Raw genomic sequence first — 14,179 nt, 5'->3', positions numbered from 1 at the left:
TGTCATGCATTAAGTCTTTTTCTTTATGTGCCCTAATTAGAAAACAAGAGACAATGCTATTTGGAATTTAGCTATACTTAACTTCTTAATCAAATTCTACTTTAGAGGTAACTAAATTAGAAAGTATAGAGCATTATATAAATGTAAAAATATACTGAAAGAAAGTAAGGATAAGTTGTTGACTAAGCTAGGATAAAGAGATTTTAAAAATCTGGCTATGTCTATACTGATAGACAAGACCTATGAAGAAATATTTATAATTTCTGCTTTTATTTTCCCTTCATTCTTCATACATCTTATGAATTCACCATTTTGCTATGTGACAAATTGAAGAACAAATTACGTGGTGAAGATATGAGAACAGAAATGGAGATTTTTCAAATTCTAACTCTAATGTTAATTTACTTGTTAATATTCTGCAAGTCATTTATTTAATCGGAGTTCCCAAGACCTTCAGCTGACTAAATGAACCAGAGGATTCAGGATTTAGCTTCTGTGTATTCTATTGACATAAATTTTACAGAAAAAGTGAGGCACTGTAGGCTCAGCATCTTTTAATTGAAATAAAATCTTGATAATCTACATTGAAACAATATCTGTCTCATTTTAATGAAGTATTTGCAGCCTCTAGACATCTGGTGTACTTGTCACACTGTCATAGAACTTCTCAAACTTCATAAAATTTCTATAAAAAATATTAATTTCTAATATTTAACTGTTTCAGCAGAGTTTAGTTGATTAAAAATGGTGAAATCACTGTTGAAGTAATTATGAAGTTGACTAGTAAAATAGTAATATAAACTGTGTAGTGTCTTTCCATAATAATTGTAGGTACTTCGAATTTTAAAATTGAATTTTTGCTACATTGAGCAAAAGAGAAAATCCAACATTTAATGTTGCTACTGAGTTTAAACACACTGGTAGTTCCTGAAGATAAAAAGAAAAAAAAAAAATCAAATGTCAATTGAATAGCTGTTGTCACTCAAAATTGCTTGCACTTATGCTAGCATACTAATGAAAATTACATATGCAAATAGAAGGAAGGTAGGAAAATTTGAGGCACTGATGAATCTCAGCAACAGGAAAGTTTTTCCTAAGGGTCTTATTTAAAATATAATAAAGCAGTCTTTTTACATCTTAATCATTTTTGTCAAACTCAATAAAGAACAGTTTGAACTAATCTAGTAGATTATTTAATTCATCCGTTCATTCCACATTAAATGCACATGCATTTAGTACTGGGCACCATGCTAGAAATAAGAGATGTGATGATTAATAAGACACAGTTCTGCCCTTGATATGTTCAGCGTCTACCAGAAGAGTTAAAAAATAAACAAGATAAGACAAGTGAGTTGGAGGTAAATCAGAGAGACCATACAAAGTAATTAATTGAGTTTATGAAACAAGGATGGATGGTTAAAATAGAAGCTACAATCAAAGTGGCTCAGAAACTAAAATAAGTATTAATAATCATTGGAATTCTGTTGAAGGAGCACACAGGGAATTAGCAAGCCATGGCAAAGTCTTCTGATTTTGTTAGCAAAATGAAAGGAAGAATAGGAGAAATACCTATGAGAACTTTTATAAGATTGTGCCCATCCAGAAGGAAACAGGGAATGAAACTTATCTTAAATTTATTCATCACAAGATATGGCCTTGAATGTGATAAGGGTGAAAATGATGGAACACAGTAACAGCAAGGCCAGCAGGTGCAATGGTGAAACAGGAAGGTCAGGTTCATGGTTCTGTTGCAGTTCTCCCCCAGATATGCACAGAGATTGATAACCTGCAGGGGCCTGTGCTTATGAGATGGTGTTGCTTGATTTTGTTGTTAAAACACTGTGGAAATTATTCTAGAAAAGTATTGTTTACATCCAACCTTAGCAAGCAAATAAGTAGTTCTAGGAGCAATGCTATAGGTGAAAAATGCCAGAAAGTACTTTTTGGCTGCAGTTGTTAGAAGGTTATCTGTCAAGGTTCTATGCATGGAAGAGGTGAATTTACATTTCCCCTCTACCTCACTGGCTGTTCCTCCTTAGTGTTTTTGGCTGAATCCTTGCTTCCTTAACATCTAAATGTTACATTGCCCAGATGTTTAGTTTGAGGGCTTGTTTATCCATCCGTGCTCACTTGCAGATGCATGGTCTCCTCTCTCTCTCTCTCCCCGCTCTTTCTGTTTCTCTCACACTCTTTTATTTCCCCTCCTATCCTGTCCTCTTCCTCCCCACCACCAACTCCATGATGATTTCATATAGTCCCATAGATTGAAACACCAAGTATATGTGAGTGACTGCCAAGTTTTTATCTCTTGCTCTAAACTTTTCCCTGAACCCACTCAGTCATCTTCATTGGCTATTTAACAGGTACTTAGATATCAAAGCAAAACTTAAGAATCATGCTCAGACCCAGAACTTTCTTGTTTGGTTTCTTCTATGTCATTTCTTCTATCATCTAACCAGTTACCTGGGCCAGAACTCTTGGCATCATTTTTGCTTCCTCCCTTTCATTCACCCCTCATGTCCATTCTTTCAGAAAGTTTAGTCAAGTCTACCTCCAAAGTACATTTTAAATCCTTCTTTGTACCATCTCCACTATGCCCATCTAAGCTATCTTCATCTTTTCATTAGATTGCCTTCATACAAATTTCTAACCAGATCTTGCTTCTTCCCTTGCCCTCCAATAATTTGTTTTCCTGAGAGCAGCACAAGTATAATTTTTGAAATGTAAAAGGTTGTGTCATCTAACATGAAATACTTGTGTGGCTCCCCATTCCTTTGAGAGTTCCTTCAGTCTCTTGACCTTGGCTATTTACCTTGTGATCCATCCACTGTGATCTATTCTGAGCCCAGAAGTCATCTTCTGTTAGAGTCTGGTGCCCCTGCCTGGCACTCTACATCACAAGCTATTCTTTGGGTTCCTTGGCCTGCCCAAGTCCATTCCCTCTTCTGGGCCTCTGCGCTTAGCATGCACATAGCTGGCTGCTTCTCTTCTTTTTAGCATCAGTGTCTATGTTATGTTTTTCAGAGGTGCTTTTGCCAACCACCCAGCCTGGGCTCTGGCTGACTGTGTGCCTGCTTCTTACTCCCTCGCCTGCACAGTCCTGTCTTTCATAGTGCTATCTGTGATTTTCTCCACAGCACTTACTACTCTGTGAGCTCTTGTTATGCATTTGCTTTCTTATTTGTTGACCCCTGCCTGTCAAATGTAACTTCCTTCAGGGCAGCGGACTGGATCCTTGACATCTAGAAAAATCATGGCACAATAAGTATGTAGTAAAAGAAAAAAAAAGAAAATTCTCTCTATAGATCCATTTGTTCTTCTTTTTTGCATCTTCGGATGCTTTAAAGATGTTACCAAGAAATAAAGTAGCTACAGAGAGCTGAAGAAATGTCTTACATGCTACTCTGATACTGTCTTCTTAGAACAAAGCATGAAAAATGTGCATTTCTTAGAACTTGGCATTCCATATTTTCACAACTTTTTGTAGTCTTTAAATCTAGTGCTTCTTGCATGATTTCCTTTTTGGCACTTAAAAGGCTGTATGTCAAAATAGAATTTGATTTGCAGAAACTTAATGTTAGCACTTTGAAAAGTATGCAATAGAAAGAAAACAATAAAAAAAATGTACTGCTCACTCACAAACAACACATTTTATATCTTAGAATGAGATATTAATGTATGAATGATCCTTTGATAGAAAAATGAAAAGTAATAGGAAGTAGTGTTTGACTGCAGATCCATTTTGTTGTTTTCTAGTATTTTCAGAATATATCACCATTTGAAAATGTGCTGTCCCTGCAGTTACTTTAGGACAGGGAAGAAAGAAAAAAGTTCTAATCATCATACTACTTACTAAAGAGAAGAGACGTGCAAAAGTGGAAAGGTATTAGAATAATAAAAGTATCGAGAGTTAACATAAACACATTGTGATGAATAAATCATATCTGCCTTCCTAGATTTTGCTAGGTAGGTTTATGTAATATTTATTTCCTAGTTTGTTCCTACTATTAGGGATTCTACATGTGTAAGTGAAATGATTGCCTGCTATCCTGTGGAAGACAGTTGAGTATAACTGCTGAAATATGAATTCTGGGTTTAGAATGCCTAAATCTGAAGCCCAGCCTCACCTCTTAATATCTGTGTGCTCTGGTATGTTACTTAGTTCTTATTTTGTAAAATGAGAATTAACAAATTAATACGTGCCTTTTGCAGTTGTTTTGAGCATTCCATAAGATAAAAATGAAGAACATAATGTTTGGGGCCTGATAAGCCCCTACTAATACTGATAAATGTTACTCTGTTTATTATCTTCTTGACACTTATTCATGCTGTCATATGTTATTAACTGTCATCTTTCTCATAACTCAGATCTCAGAGGTTGTATTGGAATAAGGTTTCATCAGAAGAATAGGAAATGATTGCATTAACATGTTTTGGATTGCTTAGATGTCTGGAGCAATTCTTAGCATTTTCCAGTCAGTATAGGTAAAAAAGCTATTATGGAGGGAAAAAAGCAGATTCCATTATTGTAATAGTTTAATAAATGCTGCATTGAACAAATTTAGTTTATATCCATCAGAACTTTTAAAAGCCTTTAAAATATTACTATAGCTGCATTTCATTTATCTGTAGGTTTCTCTTTCACAAGTATGTACCTAATAATTGTGTAATTAAAGAGTTTAAAATGTTTATATGAACCATGATCTTCCAAGAATGATATAAATCACACTAGATTTTTTAAAATTGGGGATATTTTCTCACAGAGGGTGTACTACTCTGTCAATTCACAGTGAGAATGATTGATTACAAAGAGTATGTTCATATGGTCAGCTTAGGGAGCCTTTCTAATATTTAAAGAACCTCTTCTGTGAACTTGAAACACTTGACTTTTTCAGCATTACATTTACATAAAATGGATGAGAGTTTAAGATGAAACTTCAAGTGGAATATAACTTACCTTATTTCACTTATCTTTGCAAGAAGCATTTCTTTGTGGCTTCAGTTCAGTTCAGTTCAGTTCTGTCGCTCAGTCGTGTCCGACTGTTTGCGACCCCATGAATCTCAGCACACCAGGCCTCCCTGTCCATCACCAACTCCTGGAGTTCACCCAGACTCATGTCCATCAAGTCAGTGATGCCATCCAGCTATCTCATCCTCTGTCATCCCCTTCTCCTCCTGCCCCCAATCCCTCCCAGCATCAGAGTCTTTTCCAATGAGTCAACCCTTCGCATGAGGTGGCCAAAGTACTGGAGTTTCAGCTTCAGCATCATTCCTTCCAAAGAAATCCCAGGGCTGATCTCCTTCAGAATGGACTGGTTGGATCTCCTTGCAGTCCAAGGGACTCTCAAGAGTCTTCTCCAACACCACAGTTCAAAACCATGAATTCTTCGGTGCTCAGCCTTCTTCACAGTCCAACTCTCATATCCATACATGACCACAGGAAAAACCATAGCCTTGACTAGATGGACCTTTGTTGGCAAAGTAATGTCTCTGCTTTTTAATATGCTATCTCGTAAGCCAAATAGTCTGATTGAAGGAAATGGGTCTATGTGCCAAACAAAACTGATTGTGCTTCTACTTGTCTTTTCTGGGAATGCATCCACTTCAGTCAGCTATTTCTGTCTTCTAGCAAAAGGAGTAGCAAAGCATAGTGGTGTAAACCAAACACTACACCCCGGGGGCTTGGTTTGAAACTCCGCTTTATACTTACAAGCTGTGTGATCCTGGTTAAATTACTTAACTTTTCTGTGCCTTGATTATCTCATCCAAAATTGAGGCTAATAGATACTATTTAATAGGGTGGTTATAAAGATGATATGAGTTACTATTTTTAAAGAATTCAGAACTGTTCCTGACCCATAATATGCACTATATATTGTTAAATAATTAAATTAAGCTGGAGAAGCCATTCCATTGCCTTTTCTGTTTATTTATTTTTTAAATTAATTAATTTTAATTGGAGGCTAATTACTTTACAATATTGTGGTGTTTTTTGTCATACATCGACATGAATCAGCCACGGGTGTACATGTGTCCTTCCATCCTAAGCTATTTATTTTTTATTCTCTTCCTTCTGTCACGAGTCTAATGTTACATTCAAGAGGGTGTGAGAGCAGGAAGAATGGTTTCTCTATGGTAAATCTAAGTCTGCTACTTTTTCTCTGAATCCAGCAGGAGACCTTGAAGCAAGAGGTCATTAGATAATATTCCCTATCCAATGACTATATGGCGATGGCCAGACAGGAAACTAGGTATTTTGCTATACCTCATATAAAAACGGGCAGTGTCTGTGCTTGATAATTATACTGTATTAATCAAAAATAAGAGTTGCATCTCTTAGTGGGAAAGTGTTGTTGACGTTCAGTCACTCAGTCGTGTCCGACTCTTTGTGACCCAATGGACTGCAGCACACCAGGCTTCCCTGTCCATCACCATCTCCCGGAGCTTGCTCAAACTCATGTCCATCGAGTTGGTGATGCCATCCAACCATCTCATCCTCTGTCATCCCCTTCTCCTCCTGCCTTCAATATTTCCCAGTATTAGGGTCTTTTCTAATGAATCAGCTCTTCACATCAAGCGGCCATAGTATTGGAGCTTCAGTTTCAGCATCAGTCCTTCCAGTGAATATTCAGGACTGATTTCCTTTAAGATTGACTGGTTGAGTGGGAAAATAGATTAAAAAATCTTCTAAACATTTTGTTTTAACAGCAGTAGTGAAAGTGAAGTCACTCAGTCGTGTCCGACTCTGTGACCCCATGGACTGTAGCCCACCAGGCTCCTCCATCCATGGAGTTTTCTAGGCAAAAGTACTGGAGTGGGTTGCCATTTATTTCTCCAGGTGATCTTCCTGACCCTGGGATTGAACCCGGGTCTCCTGCATTGCAGGCAGATGCTTTACCATCTGAGCCACCAGGGAAATAAAAAATATTTAACGATAGTTTAGTGCACAATTTTAATTATAATAGTTAACATCTAGTAAGCACTTTGCTAAGTGTCTTTTGCATCATCTTATCTTTAATATAAGGGCTTCCTTGGTGGTTCAGATGGTCAAGAATCTGCCCACAATGCAGGAGACCTGGATTGGAAAGATCCCCTGGAGAAGGGAATGGCTACCCACTCCAGTGTTCTTGCCTGGAGAATCCCATGGACATAGGAGCCTGGTGATGGGGTCCATGGGGCCACAAAGAATCACAAACAACTGAGTGACTCACACTCTCACTATAAACTCATAATGGAGCCACTGTCATTATCCCCATTCTACAGTGAAGGAAACCAAGGAAGTTAATGAAGAACCCTCCTAATTTAGAATATATGAAGTCAAATTGGTTTACAGACCCCAAGGAACCAGACTCTAGAATCTGTGCTCTTAACCACTTTACGAATTCTCTCTCTCTTCACCTGGAAACTTTAGAACAATGGAGCACCTGGAAAGTCTAAATTTATGGTTTGTGTATCTGAGAACCAATTTCCCCAAGGCTGAGTAAGCACTATGTGTGTGTGTGTGTACACACACACATGTATCCATAAAACTGGATTATGATGTCCAAGGCAGCACTACTCAGAATAGCGCAAAATGGAAATAATCAGATGTTCATCAGCTGATATTAGATAAACAAAACATGAACTATGCATTTAATAGAATATTATTGAGCAGTAAAAATTAACCAACTCCTTTTCTGAGCTATGCTAACAAAAAGAAATGCTAAGTAAAAAAAGTATGCTAAGTAAAAGAAGGCAGATGGAAAAGACCACATAGTGTGTGATTTTACTTATATGAAATATCCATAAAAAGCAAAGTAATAGAATAGGATAGTAGAGTATTGGTGACCTGGGACTAGCAGTTATAATAGGGATTGACTGCAAAGGATCATGAGAGGTTTTTAGTGGGCAATGGACATTTATGGTGATGGTTGCACAAATCTGTAAATTTACTAAAGATCATTTGCTAAAAGAATTCTCCACTTAAATGGTGAATTTTATCTTACGTAAATTATTTCTTAATAATGCTGTTAATAAGAGACAAACTGGATCATGGCCTAGAAATTTAATGTCTTGGACCATACTTTTTTGATAAGGCAGACTGAAAATCAAATTCAGAAGTTTATAATCCATTGTAAGTTTTGTGTTTGTCTGCTTTCCATAATTTAATGAATAAAAGATAAAACATGAGTTTTTACATTAACATAAAAAATAAATTGGCAATAAAGTAGAAAGTGTTATTTATTTAGAACTCTGTTCAGCTATAATTTCCCTTTGATGTGATAAATGGGGTATCGGACTTTAGAAAGAAATTAGAAATTAGATGTCTCTTCAAATGAAAATGTTTAAATGGAAGTTGCATCATAGTATTAAGTTCAGTTCAGTTCAGTCAGTCATGTCCGACTCTGCGAGAGTTCATGTATAGAGGAATATCTACACAGGTAGCCTGCTACCTGCACCCTGGGCACTACGTGCATGCTGGCATAGTTCATTCATAACACTGCATTATAGTCATTACCCAGTTTCACTATGTTCTATCCTCTGATTTTCAACTTATTTCTCCTTTATGAGATATGCAAGTCATTCACTTATCATTTCCCCCATTTTGCAGATAAGACAACAGAGACATACAAGGGTTAAGCCCAAGTCAAGTAGCTTTAACGTGTCTGATGTGGACCTAGTGCCCAGTTTTCCTGAACACATAATCTGCATGTGATCCTAATACTCGGCACTTTTTGTTTGAAATAGATATTTGATAAGTGCTGATTGATGAGTTTTGTAGATCTATATTAGATATCATAGCTGGGTTCCTAAGTGGTTTCATTACTATCATCTTGTAAGAGCCTGTTAACATCATGTAGTAAATTAGGACTGCAGATAGTACAGGTCTAAAATATGACTTGTAATTAATACATTATAATAGTGTTTGATGTACATTATCAATTATAATGAGCAGATGGAGAAAAGTATGATGCCCCATCACAGTACCCTTTAAAAATAATGATCCTGAGAGCATCATTTTTCATTCCTGAACTTTGGGAAGGATTATAGATTATTTAAATATAGTGCTGGCTTACCATACATCAAAACAAGAGAAGAGAGACACACCGCTGCTTTTACAAAAGGTAGCATTTTGCTCTGATGTATCTCCAAGTTATTCCTCCCCAGGAATGTTCTGAATGGCACACATCCTGATGCTTAAAAGCATCTCAGTCCAGTTCTTATGGGCTCAATGACTTATTGTTAAAGACAGATTTGTCAAAAGCTCACAAATCCATTTTTTCCTTTTTAGTCCCTCTCTTAAAAGAAATAAAAGAAGTGTAAGTGGGCTTTGTGTTGTTTAAAACAATATCTCTTGATCTACTCTTAGTACAATTATATTTCTTAACTATAGCACCTTTCTGTTGTCCTGATTCTGCTGGTTATATATCCTCTTTTAGCAGCAACATGGACCTTATAATAATTTCTTCAGTTGTTCTGTTATCTTTTTGTGAATTTGTGTTCTTTACACACGAAGATGGATTGTTCCCTAGAAGGCTGAACGTCAGGCCTGGCTGCTTTGTTTTTTATTCTCAGCCCTCCTGTTTTCACTTCACGTTTTTTTTGCCTTCAGAAACTGTTGTGCTGACAGCAAGGGAACAAAGATGCATATCTTTTTTTCTGAAAACAGTATGCATGGAACCATGTAAACATTTTTCTGGTTACATTTATTTTACTTTCAAGATGGTTGTTTTTTAAGTATAAGTGAGACTGAGTGGGGTGGACTTAATATAAAGCACATGTATTGGCAAGTTTGCAGACACTTGTTAGAACTCTCTCTGCATATGTTGAATAATGGATTGTTTCTGTTATGTGCTTTTGGCAAAGCCCAGAACTTGTGCCTTTTAAAGTCTAGGAAACATGTAAGTTTATTGGAACTCTTTACCTGCCTAAGGCTGTAAAGAGGAAAGGACTTAAAGTGTAGGCAAAAGAGATTGGATTTCTCTAGAATAAAGCAGATTTTTATCTTTTGTTTTGTGAAGTTATATCTGTGTCTTTCCCACCCAACAGTAAGCATCTTAAAGGCAGGAACCTGACTTTCATTGTTGAATTCCTTTAACTTGTTTGAAGTCCACACTTGTTTTCTTGCTCTTTCAGTTCAGTTCAGTTCAGTTCAGCCGCTCAGTCATCTCCAACTCTTTGAGACCCCCATGAATCGCAACATGGCAGGCCTCCCTGTCTTTAGAAACTACATTTACTTTTTTGCCTGCATGCTTGCTTTATGCAATATATGTTTCTAAAATGCAAATTTAAATGCCTAGCAGAGTTTCTATAAGCTTCTTGACCAACAAAAGGATCTTAGAATGTTTTAATTCTGCTCTCTACTTTATTGTTCAATAGTTTAGATCCATTATGGTTTATATGCCCTAAAGAGGTCATTATTATTGTTACTCTGTTATACTGACAGGGCTTATTTATATTTTCTGATGCTTCCCCATACCTTCACTTAGCATTGCGTCTCAGTTCTTTTTGGGTCAGTTTCCATATTCCTAAAATATGTCCTCTAGTTCTTAAGAACACCTGGTACAAGAAGCTGATAGTTTTTGCTTTGAAAAATATTTGTTTTTTCCTTCATGTTAGATCATTTACTGGGCATAAGATTCTATGAAAAATAGTTACTTCCAATCAGCCTTTTAATAATATTAATCCATTATCTTCTGGTTTTGACTATGGCATTTGAACAGTCTAAAATCAGCCGTCTGCATAACTTTGATTCTTTAGAAGTTAATCTGTTTTTTTCTCTCTCTTTTTAAGATCTTCTGTATTCTTTGGTCATTGGTCATTTCATTATGATGACTCAGATTTGCATTTTATTTTCAAATCACATTCACATCTCATTTCCCCCTCTGTCAGAGGATTTGTGTTTTTCAGCAATTCTGGAAAACTCAGCCATTCTTCCTTTAAATACTCATTTATTCTCATTTTCTCTATTTTCATTTATATTGTCTCCTTCCCTCCCTCTCTCTCAGAACTTTTATTACACCTTGTTCCTTCCTATTCTCTCTACGTCTCTTAAATTTTTAATATTTTAAAAATCTTTACATTTTTCTGCTTTGTTCCTTCGTGTATTTCTCTAGTTAACTGTTTTCCTCATTGCTGTTATTTTGTCGCTAATGTGTGTCCGACTCTTTGTGACCCTATGGACTGCAGCCCTCCAGGTTCCTCTGTCCTCTCCTATCTCCTGGAGTTTGCTCAAATTCATGTCCATTGACTCGATGATGCTATTTAACTATCTCATCCTCTCTCACCCCCTTCTCTGGTCCTCAGTCTTTCCCAGCATCAGGGTCTTTTCCAATGAGTCAGATCTTCACCCCAGGTTGCCAGTGTATTGGGGTTTTCATCATTAACTGTGTTTAGTTTGATATTTAATTTGCTTATTATCTTATTTACTTTTATATGCATTATCTTATTGTATGTTTGTTTTTAATTATTTAGTAACTTTAAATGTGTTTATTTCATAATTTACCTTTTAGAATTTTATTTATTTTTATTTTGGTTGTTCTCATGACGTGAGGGATCTTAGTTCCGCTACACAGATCAAACCTGTGCACCCTACATCAGGAACATAGTCTTAACTACTGAACCTTAGGGGGAAGTCCCTCACCATTTATCTTTTGTTGTTAATATCAAGTGTTTGGGTTTCTAATCCTGCTGGTGTGCTCTGTGCTCCCAGTTTTAGTGGTTTGTTTCTTTATGTATCTTGTCACTTTTTTATTATAAAGTCATCTAAATCTTTAAAATCTCCTACGGTCTGACTGGCCTCTATTTTTTCCAGAGGCTTCTGTGCTATCACTGCTGGACATCTGCTAAGTGACTTCAGTCATGACTGAACTCTCTGCGACCCGTGGACTCTTTCCCATTAGGCTTCTCTATCCATGGGATTCTCCAGGCAAGAATACTGGAGTGGGTAGCCCTTCCTGCCTCCAGGGGATCGTCCTGACCCAGGGATCGAACCCCAGTCTCCTGTATTGCAGAAAGATTCTTTACCATCTGAGTCAAAAGGAAAGCCCACGTCTAGATAGGCTTTTATAGTTCCCTGTTTTGGGACAACCATGCTGTTCAGATGCTATACATTTAAATCCAAAACCCAGGTAAAGTGTTTTAAAAGTTACCAAAAAGACCACTTTGTTTCCCTTGACCTGTGGTTTAGAAGCCTGTCCCTGTCTCCTACTTTTAAGGAGATGGTTATTTTTTTCTTGCCTGCCTCTTTGCAGAGATTCAGCTCTTCTCAGATCCTGCTTTGATGCAGGTGTCGCTACCTCATTATCTGTGATCTCTGTGGGCGCCAAGCCCCAAACCACTTGATTACTTAGACAGTCACCTTGCAAAGGGTTTGTTTCTGTGCCAGCTCACATTGGCTTACTTTTCTGTTTCTGGCACCTGGATAGTCCCCTTTCTTTTTGAGCAAATCTGAATGTATGTTTTAGAAAAGTTTCAGGTATTCTAGTCGATCTAGTCTGGTATATTGTGACAAAAAGAAGTCTCCCATCGCCCCCTGGTTGTTTAACTATGGTTTTCCTAATGGTCAGTGTTCACCCACAAATACACAGATATTTAATGTTTGGATTGACTCATCCAAACATTAAACGAAGAAGCAGATGACAATAGAATAGGCAGATGATGAAGATTTATTTAAAACAAAATTTCACAGGGGATTTACTAGATTCCAAATGAAAAAGACCTCATCTTTGTATATCCTTTATATATCACCATAATAAAGTAAGAGCAGATATTTTAAAACTGGGGCAAATTCAAAGCCCTAATTTTATATGTACATGTGTAAGCTGACTCATTTGAAAAGACCCTGGTGCTGGGAAAGACTGAAGGTGGGAGGAGAAGGGGGCGACAGAGGATGAGATGCTTGGATGGCTTCACCGACTCAATGGGCACGAGTTTGAGTAAACTCCAGGAGTTGGTGATGGACAGGGAGGCCTGTCGGGCTGCAGTCCACAGGGTCGCAAAGAGTAGGACACAACTGAGTGACTGAACTGATTGATGTAATAATAACCTGGAATACTCCTTTTCTACTGAGCATGAAAAGAAATAGATTTGAAGGAAAGCAGTTTACCATTTAAGTGTTGCTTTTTTTCTGGTTTTTCTTCCTATTAGATGAATCTACTTCCTCTGCCTTTATGTCATCCTGGTTTTTTTTTTTTTTTTTTGCTGCTTTCAACTAATTCTATCCCACACACTTTTAAAAAAGAACTGTCTCAAAAGAAACTCTGATTTAGCAGTTTTTTTGTTGGCTTGCTTTGAAATGAATGCAAAGTAACACATAAAGGCGAAAAAAAAAAAAAAAAAAAACAGTGAGATACTGTAATAATATTATGTCATCCTCTTTCTTAGAAATTTCAGCCTGATTGATTAATCATTCATTAACTCCTCCTCCAGTGTTAGCAGGCAGCATAGTAACCCTTTTAAAATATAGAAATGTTTAATATAGAAATAGCACAACAGACAGGTTATTTTACCAAAGTCATCCATAAAGTTATTAGCAATGTGTTATTTTCAAACACACATATATGAAAAAGCTGTCTGAACACTGTATTTGACCCAATATTTTTAGGAAAATTTATGACAGAGAAGTTAGAAGAATATCATAATGGTAATCACTGAAAGATAAAACTGTGAACCAGGCACTGTTCCAAGACTGCCTGTTTAAGTCCTCATTTAATTCCAAGTCCATGAAATTCTCTTAAAATCCCACATAAAGACAAGGTTTGCTGAGAGGTCAGGCTCCTTCTCAAAGTTATATAGCCAGGAGACAGTGAAGCTGGGACCAGCAACCATTGCATCTCCAGTCTGACTCCACAGTCTAACTGTGAACTACTGCTGTGAACTGTCTCTGGCTTCATGTACACACACACACACTCATACACACACACACACACACTCTCTCCAATATACACATCCAACACACGTCCCCCAAATATACGGAGTCTGTGGTGTAAAATTTATCATAGAAATAACTCTGCCTCTATCTATCTTTCTATCTGTCTGTCTGATTAGTAAGAAAAGGGGCAAGCTCGCTTATTCATTTTATAATAATGACCCCCATATAGTGGACTATTTGATCAGTGGCAAATGCTTCAATCCTAATGAAAGATGTTATTTCAGAGGCACTGTGGCTTGTGTTTCACTGGATTAAAGCCAAGATCTT

General features: G+C 36.9%; 1 protein-coding gene across 5 annotated transcripts in view; it reads left to right on the top strand.

Annotated features, from left to right (window-relative positions):
* PRR16 (proline rich 16) overlaps window positions 1–14,179 on the top strand; it is a 292,995-nt gene that overhangs the window by 126,713 nt on the left and 152,103 nt on the right. The gene's annotated exons all lie outside the window — the stretch shown is intronic.

This window comes from Bos taurus, chromosome 7, assembly GCF_002263795.3.
Source record: "Bos taurus isolate L1 Dominette 01449 registration number 42190680 breed Hereford chromosome 7, ARS-UCD2.0, whole genome shotgun sequence".
Classification (NCBI taxonomy): Eukaryota; Metazoa; Chordata; class Mammalia; order Artiodactyla; family Bovidae; genus Bos; species Bos taurus.
The sequence above is the reverse complement of the archived record's forward strand: the minus strand, read 5'-3'. Positions and strand labels throughout refer to the sequence as shown.